The sequence below is a fragment of the Thermobia domestica genome, chromosome 1 (genome assembly GCF_964235325.1).
Source record: "Thermobia domestica chromosome 1, izTheDome1.hap1.1, whole genome shotgun sequence".
Taxonomy (NCBI): domain Eukaryota; kingdom Metazoa; phylum Arthropoda; class Insecta; order Zygentoma; family Lepismatidae; genus Thermobia; species Thermobia domestica.
Window position 1 is genome coordinate 277,843,097 of NC_137454.1, and position 14,064 is coordinate 277,857,160.

General features: G+C 33.1%; 2 protein-coding genes across 6 annotated transcripts in view; one reads left to right on the forward strand and one right to left on the reverse strand.

Annotated features, from left to right (window-relative positions):
- The window catches only part of LOC145661112 (extracellular matrix organizing protein FRAS1-like), a 3,375,101-nt gene that overhangs the window by 246,531 nt on the left and 3,114,506 nt on the right, over positions 1 to 14,064 (forward strand). The gene's annotated exons all lie outside the window — the stretch shown is intronic.
- The window catches only part of LOC145667619 (uncharacterized), a 50,114-nt gene that overhangs the window by 25,105 nt on the left and 10,945 nt on the right, over positions 1 to 14,064 (reverse strand). The gene's annotated exons all lie outside the window — the stretch shown is intronic.

Below are 14,064 nucleotides of genomic sequence, written 5' to 3' on the forward strand. Positions count from 1 at the left end.
GTAAGTTTATCACGAAGTAACACTTTTATTAAATCATCCGTGTACATAACTTGTTTTTTAAATTCACATCACTTCACTTCACTTTACATCACTTTATACGCGTATATGTAGGAAGACCTAGTGGAGTATATGGAATATTCTCATAAAACGAAATAACATGTTTAAAATATTAATGACAGATTTTTTAATAACTTTTCCAATAACGATGAATGGTGCTAACGCATAAAAAATACTTTTGACAAACTTCATAGTATGATACCTTGCTACTCTTTGAATAATCATGCAAAAAATATTACAATATACAATGTTTAACACACTTTGTACCAGTAGGGCACATGTAATTGATATGCTTAGAAGTGAACAGTTATACTTCTTTTATTAAAATGATACTTTTAAAAAGTATTATCAGTATATATATTTCTATCTTTATCAATTTGAATGAAAGAATCAAACTGGGCGTATACAATACATGTTATAGGTTCAGTTAAATTTTCAGAAAAGGAAACTTTAACATTTACAGGTGCATCACGCACAAGGTCCCACGTACAATCATCTAATGTTGCTGTAGGTGATAGAATAAATGCATAAAGAGTATATCTGTGTTGATATTCTTCAGGAGTAATAGTATGTGCATCATCTTTATAATATAAACCAGTACCGGAAAACAGAGAATGGTAACTTAGAAGGTACAAATTGTTTTTAAAATCGTGGGTGAGGGGACTGGGAGGAAAAGATTTTGATCCAACTTGTAGCTGCAGTTTGTTAACGTTAAAGTGTTGAAAATGAAATGGATTTAGTTCAGATTTTCCATTAAATGCCGAATTGGAAACAAATCCGATAACAAGACCTTTAGGTACGTTACCCAGGAAAATATTATCAAGATTGTATGAATTAACGTTTGCAGGAATAGTATACGATCTTGTTTGTACTCTTGTAAGGGGATATTTTGTTGTTTCATGATTCATATTAGTATTGATTCCCATTGCCAAATGAGGTTCATCATCAATGCGACGTATATCTAGAGTAACATCTTCATGTTTTACTTTATAAGAAGTATTTGCAGGAGACAACAAACAAAAAGCATCTTTACTACGATGTAATTTTATACGAAGACCTACCTTATTTACAAGTGCTCTTGGTAATCCAGCAATATCTGTATACAGACGACCATACATTTCAAACGATTTACAATTTTTAATATAATTAGCACGTTGTTGAAAACCTACATTAGCATTAGCAATGGTATCAAATTGTTTAGCAGTATCTTTATAACACACACCTAATTTCAAATGCGTATCAGAAGCATCACGGGAATAATTTAATAATGTTTCAAGGTACGCACGATAAGGATAAAATCCTGATGAAGAAGTAATTAATTTATCATTTAATGAAATGTCAATTTGACTAAATAATGAATGTAGGAAATTATTTGTTGGTGCTACAACATCAGTGTCAGCTAAAGGTGTGTCATCAGGTTTTGTAATTTTACAACGTACGTAAAGATAAAGATATGCAGTATGAATAAATTCTGCTGTTTCACCGGGAATAAAAAATTCAATAGGTCCATCAGAACTTAATGTTGAAATTGGACGGTATTCAGCATTAAAGCAAGATTCAATTGCAGTTTGTGTCATTGGAGTACTAAATAAATCGCAATCGTTGGTACAGCATTCCACACTGCTTGAATTAAGTAGTGCCATTATGAAAATATATCTGTAACACTTATTTTTCTTTTTACTTTTCTTTTGCTTTTGTTTGTACGCTTACGTTTTGTTGGAGGTCCAAAACGAACAATTGTCGGAGCTTTACGCTTGCGTGGCCGTCTCTTACCACTTCCAGTTAATAACTGACCAACTTTGTTAACAGCTTTTGTCTTTAATGTTTCACCAGCTTGTTTTACACGTGCAAGAACAGATTCTTTAAATGGTTTATCTTCTAATGCATCACCCGCTACTTGTATTCCCGTTTGTAATGCTTCTCGACCTAAAGTTTTTGCACCCTGTTTAAGAAATAGTAATGCAAAACGAAATAATCCTTGGAAGAAACTACCTATACCATGTCCCCGTTGATATACAGGTCCTGAAAAGTATGGGATACCATGTCCGTAATGTCGTCTAAATTTCATTTTTAAAATATATTTAATTAAATATTTTTATTACGAGAGCGCTTAAAATGAAGTGTAACACATAGTGTCCCAGAACGAAATGGCAAATTTCGTCCTGCATGGTCTTTTAATAGTATTTCAATACTGTTAAATGAAAACTTTGCAAGTGGAAGATAATGAATATCTTGAAATGTCAATGTTTGCACTTTACCGTATTTTACATTTGATATTGTTGCAATACGTAATAAAGCTGCTTTTGTATCACCTAGAAACTGATATTGTATATCAGTATAAATAAAAATTTGATGAGGATATCCAATATCAACATATGGTTGTTTAAATCCGCGTTTATACAAAACAAGATCTTTATGTTGACGAAGTCCTAATTGCATTGCTAATGTTGCTGATAATAAGGCAGATTCAACACGATCACTACAATCTACTTGTACAATATTTGATACAGAAAATTTTATGTCTTTTGATATTTTATTTAATTCATCAATGATATGATGTGCGGAGTGATAATATCCACTTACAATTTTACCTTTTTATGCTTCTTCATTTTTTATTTTATACCACATAACATTTTCTCCATCGTTAACATTATAACATGTTAAATGAACATGTAATTCACTTAATCCTACATACCAATCGGTTTCTGATAATTGAATATTATTTTTTTAGTTGATTAATAAAATGTGTTGGACTATTTGTAGGATATACATCAGTACTTGCATTTGGTATAAGTGTAATGTAAAAACTATCATCAATACTTTCAGAAATCATTTTCGCTTAAAGTGAAGTGTTAAGTTTGAAGTTCCAAATTCAAATGGCAATTTTAAACCATGCTCATCTTTTAAGTTTACTTCAATCGTGTTAAAATAAGATTTTACAACTTTAACATATTGTGGCGTGTGAATTAGAAAACATTTAACATCTCCATGCTCAATATTATATGCACTAACTTTACAAAGTAGTGGTCCAATATTTTCTTGTTGTTTTACAATATCAACACAAACATTAAAAACGTTTGGTATATTATATTCTAAATTGCATGGGAATTTTGCACGTGTTACGGTTGGAACATCTTCATTAACTGGTTTTACAAAAACACCATCTGTAAACTCAGTTGTATTTTCATTTATAAATCCAAGTAAATGTTGTAATCCGCGTGTCATTGCTATAACACAAAAATCTTTCAAGTTTAAGGAATGTTTAATTCCAACTTGATTTGTATTTTTATAATGTTTTAACATGCCCAATTCTTTACGAATCATATCTAAAATGGATGGAATAGAAGTATAGTATCCTGGTGTAATATCAACATGTGCAATTTCAAGTTCATCATTAACGATGGTTTCAATTACAATTTTTTCATTTTTACGAACATTATAAAAAGTAAAAGGAACATTAAGTTGTGTTAAGGCAACATACCTTCTCCTTCACTTAAATGAATAGGTTGTGCTAACTTTACTATAAATGAAGAAGTTGTATTATTAGGAAAAATTTCACTACTAGCATTTAAAGGAAGAGTAACATAGAAATCATGTTCTATCATTGAACTCATTTTGAAGACTGAACAGAATTTGTTTTAATCCATGAATTCATACTTGGGGGATATCCCAACCACTTTACATACATCATATCTTTTTTTCGTTTTAGAACTTTTTTCAATTAATAATGTTTTGTTTGAATTTACATTTACTTTTTGTAATTCTTCTGTGTAAAATATTCCTTTAATTTCCTCAACATTCCAATCTTTTAATTTATATGTAATAGGATTTGTCGGAATACATTTATCAACAATAAAAATTTCTTGTGACCATTGTGGTAAACATCCCTTTTCTAATTTATGTTTATATTTACTAACACGTACATAATCACCAGGATGAAATTTACATGTTAATTTCTTTTTATTCGTTTTATCACCGTACAACGTATTCCTAACTTGATTAATATTAGAATGATTTACATGTGCCATTTTAATACTACTATGATACGAATGATTTTAATTTTTTACAAATTGATCTAACACATCTATATAACGATATTATTTTTAGCAGTAAAATAACGATAAATTTTTTTCATGTTCTTGTAAACCGTTCAGCTAATGCACATTTAATTTCTGAATGTACACTATAATGATTAATTTCGTATTCTTTAAATAATCGTTTTACATATCGATTATAAAATTCTGTACCTAAATCCGTTTGTACATTAAACACAGGAAGTTTAAAACTTTTAAAATTCTTTTTGATTGCTTTTGCCATTTCAGGACCTGTTTTTGTTTTCAAAGGAACACAATACGCATATCGTGAAAAAATATCGATACAACATAATATATATTTATAATTTTTGTTATACTTGGCAATATTTTGCATATTTGCTAAATCCATTTGTAATGTTTCATTTGGTGCACTAACATAGTATTGTTTACGTTCAAACACTTTACGTGCTGGTGCATGTAATGTATATGCATCTTGAGATGCTAACCAATTTTCAATTTTCTTTTTAGATAATTTTGTTTTTCCTTGTAATGTTTTAATACTTGATAAAGAAGCAGGATTCGTATAATAATAATATAATTTTGACAATTTTACCATTTTTATTTACATTTTATATTCTTTCCAATTTTTAAAAATATTTGTTACTAGTGTTGGACTTTGTGATTTTTTAAATTTGCTGTGATTTCACTATAGGAGTAGAAATAAATTTACGTGGTACATTAAGATCATCCAATAAACTTTTAAATTCGTGAATGCCTATAGGATTTCTTGAATATTTTCGTGTACGAACAACATCATTTATTAAATCAATAATATTAGAACTTGGTATTATTTTTCCTTGAATACGTACTGTTCCTGATTGATCCCAATGAATTTTATTAGAACTTGTTAACAGTTTTAATAATAGATCTGTTTTCCTTCGTTGTGTTTTTGGTACTGATTGTAAAATGTATGATACAAAGGGTGAAATAGAATTATTTTTTTCTTCTTCAGATAATGGTGTTTCACGAACATCTTTTTCAATAATAGGTAATGTAATTGGATTTTGTGAAACTGATGAAGTATAATTTAAATATTGTTGTAATGCTCGCTGATACAATTTCCATTTTTCATCAATACTAAGATTACGACGTTGTAAAATACTACTCAATTATTCATCTAAACGCGATTGATGTGAATCTATTGATTTTATATTTGCATGCATTTGTTGCATTGCAGTTTCAGGCACTAATATCATTTTACAAAATTCCGACATACTTATCTTCCAAACAAACTACTTGCTACTGCACCAAGTAATGGTCCTAAGATTAATGGTAAAAATGCACCACCTTCCTGCAATAAAATTTTCCTTTTCTTATTAAGTGCTGTACGTTGTGCAGATAAAGCACGCAAGATCTTTTTATGTCTACGTAAACGTTGCTTCTGACGCGAATTCAACGAAATGTTTCCTTTTATTGTGTTTTTAGCAACTTGTGAAATAGTACGTATTAAATCACCAGATGCATGTCATATAATTTGTTTTCGCTTTGCGCTTTTGCATTTGCACAAAGCACGGAGAGTATCAACGTGTTGTTTCTCCTTCAACATCTTGAACTAAACTAAACGTAAACGACTGAATTACTGTCTTTTACATTTGTATATACATGCAGTGTTTCATTAGGAAAAATATTTGTACGTAATCGTAATGCATCATTTGTTTTTTGAGTTAAGTCAAATAACAAATAAGTGTGAGGTTCACGTGTTACATCTTCGAACACATTCACAACTTGTTCACTATATCGTGGCATAATTTGTCTTGCTAAATATTGTATTTGTAATTTATCACGAGGATTTTTAAATACTATAATATAATGTGCATTTAAACTTATATCACGTGCATGTTTTCCTTTCGGAAATAAATTTTGAACAATAAATATTACTGTTAATTTTTTATGATGTGCATATTTTGTAAATAAGTTTGCAACATCACTATTGGTTTCAGACATTAAGTCATCTAATATTAACAATGAATTTTCTTGTATTTCAAAATTATTCATATCTGAAATTCCTTCTATAAAACGAATTTCTGAACTTGCAACTAAATTTGGTATGACTGCACCATAACACCAAACAATTTCATTAAATTTCATAGTAAACATTTGATCACGATCATTTAATAATCGATTTACAAAACATGTTTTGCCTGCACGTGAAGGACCGGCAATTAAAATGGTTGATGGATGTTGAAACTTTAACATCTTGTATTAAACTGAATGCATACAATAGATACTTTACTTTATATACAATCATTCACACACTCACTCACACAATTAACAAAATAAAGACACTGTAAGTGTTCTTACAACTTTTTATAGAAAAATAATATATAAAAATAAATTAAAAATAAATTAAGAATAAGTTAAAAAAATAAATATTAAAAATTGAAATGACTAGTATCACAGCTTAGCTGTTGTTATGAGTATACTTTGGTCTACAATTTATGAGTTTGCGCAGCAAACGATGGAATAATTAAATAAAATAGTGATACTCTACTAATGTTCTGTTAAAAATAAATAAACAAATAAATAAAACCAATCACTTATAAGCCAGGCTAAAATTATTATTGTACGTATCCATGAGGTAAACTTCTTGTCTTGGGTACTGGTTCGTCTCTTTGGATATCGTCAATACGTTTACGTTTTTTGTTTACTTCTTGGTGTGTTTTTGTCTCTTTACGTGAGAAGATAGTGAAGTCCTGTTTTCGCACAATGCTATTTGGATTTTCTATAGTTGTACAATTAATATTTTCTGTCACTAATCCATAGAAACTATCAAAGTTTATTCTTTGAGAGGTCCTAACATTTAGTGTAATTCCCCGAATTTTGAAAATATTCCGAAATTCCCCTGAGCCAATTTTTTTGCCCTAAGCCTATAAACGTTACAACCTCCCACCCTTCTTCAATTTCATCAGAGATCACCCAAATAGCTTCCAAGCTTCAACGGAGGTTCCCTATCTTTTTTACACGTAAACATAATACTGTCTGTGTCACAATAAAATACGTCATCAGGTCCTACAGTCACAAGTAAGTCATATAATTGTAGCCTGGCCTATGAAGTAATAAAACCAGCAAGCACGACATTGGAAAATGATCATATTCTGTCATTTTGATGTATATTTCCCCCATGTTGTGGGCCATAGCATCGAAAGTGTCACTGTTCATCTCAGCGATCCCCCCAAAATGTGGATTCAGCACTAATTATTGGTAATTTTCGATCATTTTTAAATATCTCTTCTTCCCCCTCCCTAAGTTGTGGGATTGAATTTAATTTAAACGGGATCAAAAGTACCACTGTTCATCTAAGCGCCCCACAAAACTAAATTCGACACTGATAGTTGCCATTTTCGATCATTTTATATATCTATATCACTTTCTCCCCTTCCTTCAAGTTGCGGGGCTGATTTTCCATTTAAACCGAATCGAAAATGTCACTGTTCATCAGAATGATCCCGCAAACTATGTATTAGGCAAAATATTAGTCATTTTCGATTATTGTTATATATAGTTGCCTCTCACCCTTGCTTCGGCACACGGCATCAAAATTGTGACTGTTAATCTCAGCTACTCCTAAAACTATTGATTCGACACTAATATTAGCCAGTTTCGATCATTTTTAAATGTTTATCCCCTCTTCTCAATTGTATCCTCCTCCTCCCCAACTATCTGGATGAACTTTGGTTGAAACAGCATCAAAAGTGTCACTGTCTCATCGGGCCCAAATCGGTCATTTTTGATTATTTTTAAATTTCTCTCCCTCTCCTCTACGTTGCATCGTCAAGCTGAATAGCCTAAAGCAATCCTTGCTCCATAACTCATGTACATTGAAAATTAGATTTAGATTGGTCGGCTGGTTCAAGAGTGATAAAGTTACAAAGGCAGACATTTTTATTTTATTTTTTTTACATATATCTCCCTCCTTCCCCTCCCCTAAGTTGGCTCGTCAAAGTGAAACGATAAAATAGCAACCAAGGCCCGACCCTCACATATATTGAAAATTTGATTGAGATTGGTTGGGCGGTTCAAAAGTTATTAGGATTTATTAGTTTTTATTTTTACGTCCCCCTCCTTCCCTTGGATGTACCGTTAAAGTGAAATTACAAAAATGGTTCCAGATCCAAGCCTCATATATCTTGAAAATTTGATTGCGATCGGTCTGATACTTCAAGAGTTATTAAGTTACAAATATAATCACTTTCAGTCTTATATAAATTGATCGTGTATATATATATATATATATATATATATATATATATATATATCCCCTCCTTTTCCTCCCCCACGTTGCTCCGTCAAATTTAAATAATAAAAACGATCCCAGTTCTGAGCCTCATCTATGTTGATAATTTGAGCAAGATCGGTTGAATGGTTCAGGAGTTATTAAGTTTTATTTATTTTTTACACCCCTCCCCTCAGTTCTACCAGCAAATTGAATAGCCTAAAACCAGCCCAACCGTGAAACTCATTCATGTTACAAATTTGATCAAGATCGATGGGGCAGTTCGCGAGATTTAGAGTCACAAACATAGTGATTTTCACTTGTATATATATATATATATATATATATATATATATATATATATATATATATATATATATATATATGTATATTAGTAGTGTCGAATCTAGATATTTTCCTATGGAGAAACGTAAAATTTTACGGCCTTAAACTTTCCAACAGCCCCCCTTTCCAACAGAACAGCGGATGCATTGCTTTTACTACTAGCAATCATCTACATTGAGACTTTTCACAATGTAGGCAGTACTGCCTTTGATAGAAGGAAAGAAAAAACTTTGAAGGGCCGGATCGGGGCAGTGAAGAAAGGAGTCATCTTTTTTTAGCTACAGAACACTAGCCGACGTGACGGTCACAATGGTCTCGCATCACCTAGTCCATTTTTTTTTTAAATTTTCAATGGAGACCTGCGTACGTGTTTTGAGTTGCAGACGAAGGTAGGTTATATGCATTAGCATACTGGTATTGAAATTTGAAACACGTTTATTCGAAATTGAATTCAATAGGTGATTGCGTTTCCGTTTTAGGAGCTTTTACTTTTCACTTTTGTCACCTTGCCGTCCCCTAAACTGCCGCTCGGTGCGTTTGTTCCTTGCCCCTTGATCTGGCACTGATTATTGGAGATGACTGTGATCTGGACAGAAGGTCATGGCTTAGTTATAAACAATAATACAGCAATAAACTAAAACGTAAATATAGTGAGAATAATAACAACTCGCTGATTCTGCGAACAGTTTTTTTCTTTTTTTCCCCTCAGCTGATCTAATAGTGACTGTGCCGCACTCAGAACATGTACAGAAGATTCAGCAACGCCACACGCGAGCCCGGCTGAAACAAATGCGAGCTGAAACTTTTGAGTAATTTTTCTAATCTGCATTCAAGGTTTCTTTATAATGACAAACATTATATTGTATATTTTACGTTGAACTTCGCTTACAATATTTTGTTATTCTCTCCAATATTTTAAGTTCAATCCTCTTCTTTTCCCTCTCTTCGTCGATAAAAACAAACGACCTCTTTTTACTTATTCGTGGCATGATTTTTTTTACACACAGGTACTCAACTTTTAATTTAGCGCTTGAGAGTAGCAGAAACATACAAGCTTGATATTCCTTCGCGAGACCAACATCCACTCATCACTGAGTTCTGTTGCTCGCCACTAGATGGCAATAGAAGATGCAGTAAGGAAAAACGAGCAATTAGCAATTTGAATTCCACTAATTTCACTTACAAATGTTAACCTATTGCATTAGCACTGCATCATATGTTTTCCTAAGATAATGCAATTTGTCCTTAGCTTTTTTGTTTCTCTCAATTTAAAGCACAAATAGACCAAATGCTTTTGATCTTCACTAGCGCATTTTTCTTTCTATTTTAAATAATATTAAATTTGCGTACTAAATTAATTGATTTAACTAAGATACAGACAACCTAATAATTACACAGAAGAAATCAGTACAATCATAATCTTGAAATTCCGTCTCGTTTTGGCTCAAAAAGTGGAATAGTTTCCCATATAAATCAATGGGAAACATTTTAAAAATGGCAGCGGTATTCAGTCCTCTTAAATGGAAATTGTCGACGATCATTAGAAAGTTAATGAGGGAGAACTATGAAGTAAAGTAAACAGACACGCGTCATTTTGTAATAAGATTACATGGCAAGTGCATTTTATCTAATCCAAAGCTGTTATCGTCGAATATGCAGGATTAAAGGAGCTCTGATTGGCCAAATTAAAAAGCACTTAGCCATTTATCCCTCTAGAGGCGAATTTTTCTTCGTCGCCACCGTGGGGAATACCGGTTTCTTATTTTCCTGAAAGAAAGAAAACCGTTTAGGTGGGACATAGACCCCTCCAAAACTTTGATCGTGAAATATAAAAAGTGCTAATAAGAGTATGTCAGAAGTGCTTGAAGGACATGAAGAATTGGAACGACACCTTGTGTAGGGACAATGCGCAAAAAATAAACGAATATGTGTTTTTATTTTCTGAGGAAAAACGGTTTTATGAGGCAAAAGAACCCACCCAAAAATTTTGAAATTTGAGGCCCAAAAAGCAAGTAGAATTGCACCGAATTGAATGACATTGTGCACAGATATTGTAGGCGTAAAATAAGATAATTAGGTTTCGTATTTTGCTGAAAAAAAAACGGTTGAGTGAGTCACGGACCTTTTAAACCGTTGATTACAAAATACTGAAAGTGCAAATAAGCATACGTCTAAAGTTCGTAAAGAATATGGAGAATTGCAACGAAACTTTGTATAGGGAATATTTGGAAAACAATAAATTAAACGTGTTTTAATATGTGCGGAAAAACAGTGTTGAAGCCTAGGTCTCATCAGAAAAAAGTAAATATTACTGTAATAGCGTAGGAAGGATTGGACATTAGGAAATGAAACTGAGTGTAGATATTACATAATCCCTATGTAAAATAAGGCATTTCGTGTTTTTCAAGTGCTCCTATCCATTTTACTTCAAATTTGACAGATCAACAGCAAACTCGACACAAATCGACACGTGTTCTTGTTTAAGCGCAAAAACTTTGTAAGGGTTAAAGGTGCCTCTTGAAATACTATGAAATACGCTATACTGTGTGTGCTTGTAGTCGATCTGCCAAATTAGAAAAAAAGTCGGATGGAGACAAGACACTTGTGAAACACGGAAAGCCATATTTTACATATCCTATATCTACATACAATTTCATTCGCTTCAATCCACACATCCCGCCACTCAACCTCTCGGTCCACTCAACAGTTTTTTTTCTTTCAGGAAAATACGAAACACGTATTCCCTTATCCCAAATCTACAATATTTTTGCACATTTTATTCACTTCGGTCCACTTCTTCTTGCCTTCTGGGTGAAATTCCAAAATTTTGGACGGGAGCTCTTGCCCACAAAAACTTTTTCCTCGAAAATTAAAAAACCGTACTCGTGTATTTTTTGCCTATTTTTCATACGCAAAGATTCCTTGCAATTATTCATGTCCTTTACGCACATCTGACATCCTGTTACTAGCACTTTAGATATTTCGTGATCAAATGTTTGGAGGGGTCCATGCCCCATCTAACCATCTTATCCAGGAAAATACGAAACCCGTAATCCTTCATTGTATGTGTACAATATCTCCATAATTTCATTCACTGCGGTTCACTTCTTCTTGCCTTTCGGGCGTGAAATGTCAAAATGTTGGGGTGAGTTCTTTTGAACCTAAAACCACTTTTCCGCAAAAAATAAAAACCTTTATTCCTTTATTTTTTGCGTATTGTAAATACAAAATGTTTCGTTGCAATTCTTCATGTTCTTTACACACATCTGACATACTGTTACTAGAACTTTTGATATTTCGTGATCAAATGTCTGGAGGGGTCCGTACCCCACCCAACCGTTTCCTCCACGAAAATACGAAACCCGTATCCTCATCTTAAGTCTGAAATATCTGTGCCCAATTTCATTCACTTCGGTTCACTTCTTCTTGCCTTCCGGACGTCAACTTTCAAATTTTTGGATGGGGCTCTTGAATCCTAAAGCCTTTTTTCTGGAGAACATAAAACCCGTATTCTTGGTTTTTTTTTTTTTTTTTTTTTTTTTTTGCGTATTGTCCATACAGAAAATTATGTTGCAATTCTTCATGTCCTTTACACACTTCTGTCTTACTGTTACTAGCACTTTTGATTATTCGTGATCAAAGGTTTGGAGGGATCTGTGCCCCACCCAACCTTTTTTTCCAGGAACATACTAAACCCGTATTCCCTCGTTTTACGTCTACAATATGTTGCACAACTTCTTTCGCTTTGGTTCACTTCTTTTTGCCTTTGGGGTGTCAACTTTAAAGATTTTGGGTGGGGGATTTTGCCCCCTAAAATCGTTTTCTCGTAGAACATAAAAATCTCGTGTTCGTTTATTTTTGCGTATTGTCCATACACAAAGTTATGTTGCAATTCTCCATGTCTTTTACACACATCTAACACACTATTACTAGCAATTTTGATATTTTCTTTTGAAAGGTTTAGGGGGTTCGTGCTCCACCCAACCGCTTTTTCAAGAAAAATACAAAACCTGTTTTTTTAAATTTTGCGTCTAGAATATCTTTGCACAATATCATTTACTTCAGTTCACTTCTTTTTGCTTTTTGGGAGTACTTTCAAAATTTTGGGTTGTGGCTTTTGCCCCCTAAAACCGTCTTTCCGCAGAAAATGAAAACGTATTCATTTGTTTTTTGCGTATTCTCCATACGTAATGTTTCGTTGCAATTCTTCATGTTCTTTACACAGATCTGAAATACTGTTACCAGCACTTCTGATGTTTGGTGATCGAATGTTTGGAGGGGCCGTGCCCCCCCCCAACAGTTTTTTCCATTAAAATACGAAACCCGTATTCACTCCTTTTACGTCTGCAATATCTGTGCATAATTTCACTCACTTCGGTTCAGTTGTTCTTGCCCTTCGGGTGTCAACTTTTAAAATTTTGGGTGGGGCTTTTACATTAAACCTTTACATTATATAACTCTTTTTCTTTTTTTGAGATTCTTTTTTGGGGGTGAAGAAGAAAATGGTTTCCTCTGAAATCTGTTTGTTGCCATTCATGTTGTTTGAACTGCTTAAGTAAGATCATTTTGTAACATTTGATGTCATTCAACTCCGTCACGATAGTAAAATTATCATTCTTATCAATTTGTTTTATTGTCTTATTTGCAGTTTGCCACACAGATATAACCACACAGATATTGCAGGAAAAGGAGAATTGCAAGTGGTCGGAGTCGTGTATACACAGGGTCGGATTCAGGATTTTCTGACAGAGGGTTCCACCAATAACTACCAAAATAACCAATCACACTGAAGCTCTTCAAAGTGATATATGGCAATATTCTTTTACCCGTGATAGCACTGATGCATAGAATGAAGGGAAGTATTTTAAGAAAGGTCGAAAATGGTATGCAGGAAAAACTGTTCTCTCCTCCTGGCTTTTGTTTTCTTCCCAACTTGACAAATGTTATATTGTTTTGCTTGGTGAATCGTTTTCCTTCAACCTTCAGGGAAATCGATCTATTGCTTTTGCAAAGCTCTGCTTTGGCCCCAAACGGGAACATGATGGGATTAAGTTTCAGAAAGTGATACTATTTTCACTGCTAGCTTCTCATTTTAGATAGTGTATATTTACAACTAAGGGGGTTGAGCCCCCTACATCCGGCAATGTATATACATATATACAGGGTGTTTTAAGCAACACTGACAACGTTTGGGAGGTGATTCCTCACACCAAGATAAGACAAAAAGTATTGACCAACCTGGGTGCACAAATACTTCCTTTCGGAGTTACAGACTCCCGAAAACATGAAAAAAGGAAATTTAAAGGCCCATAGCTCCAATACTATGGGACTTACCGTAGTCGGGTCTAGACTTCA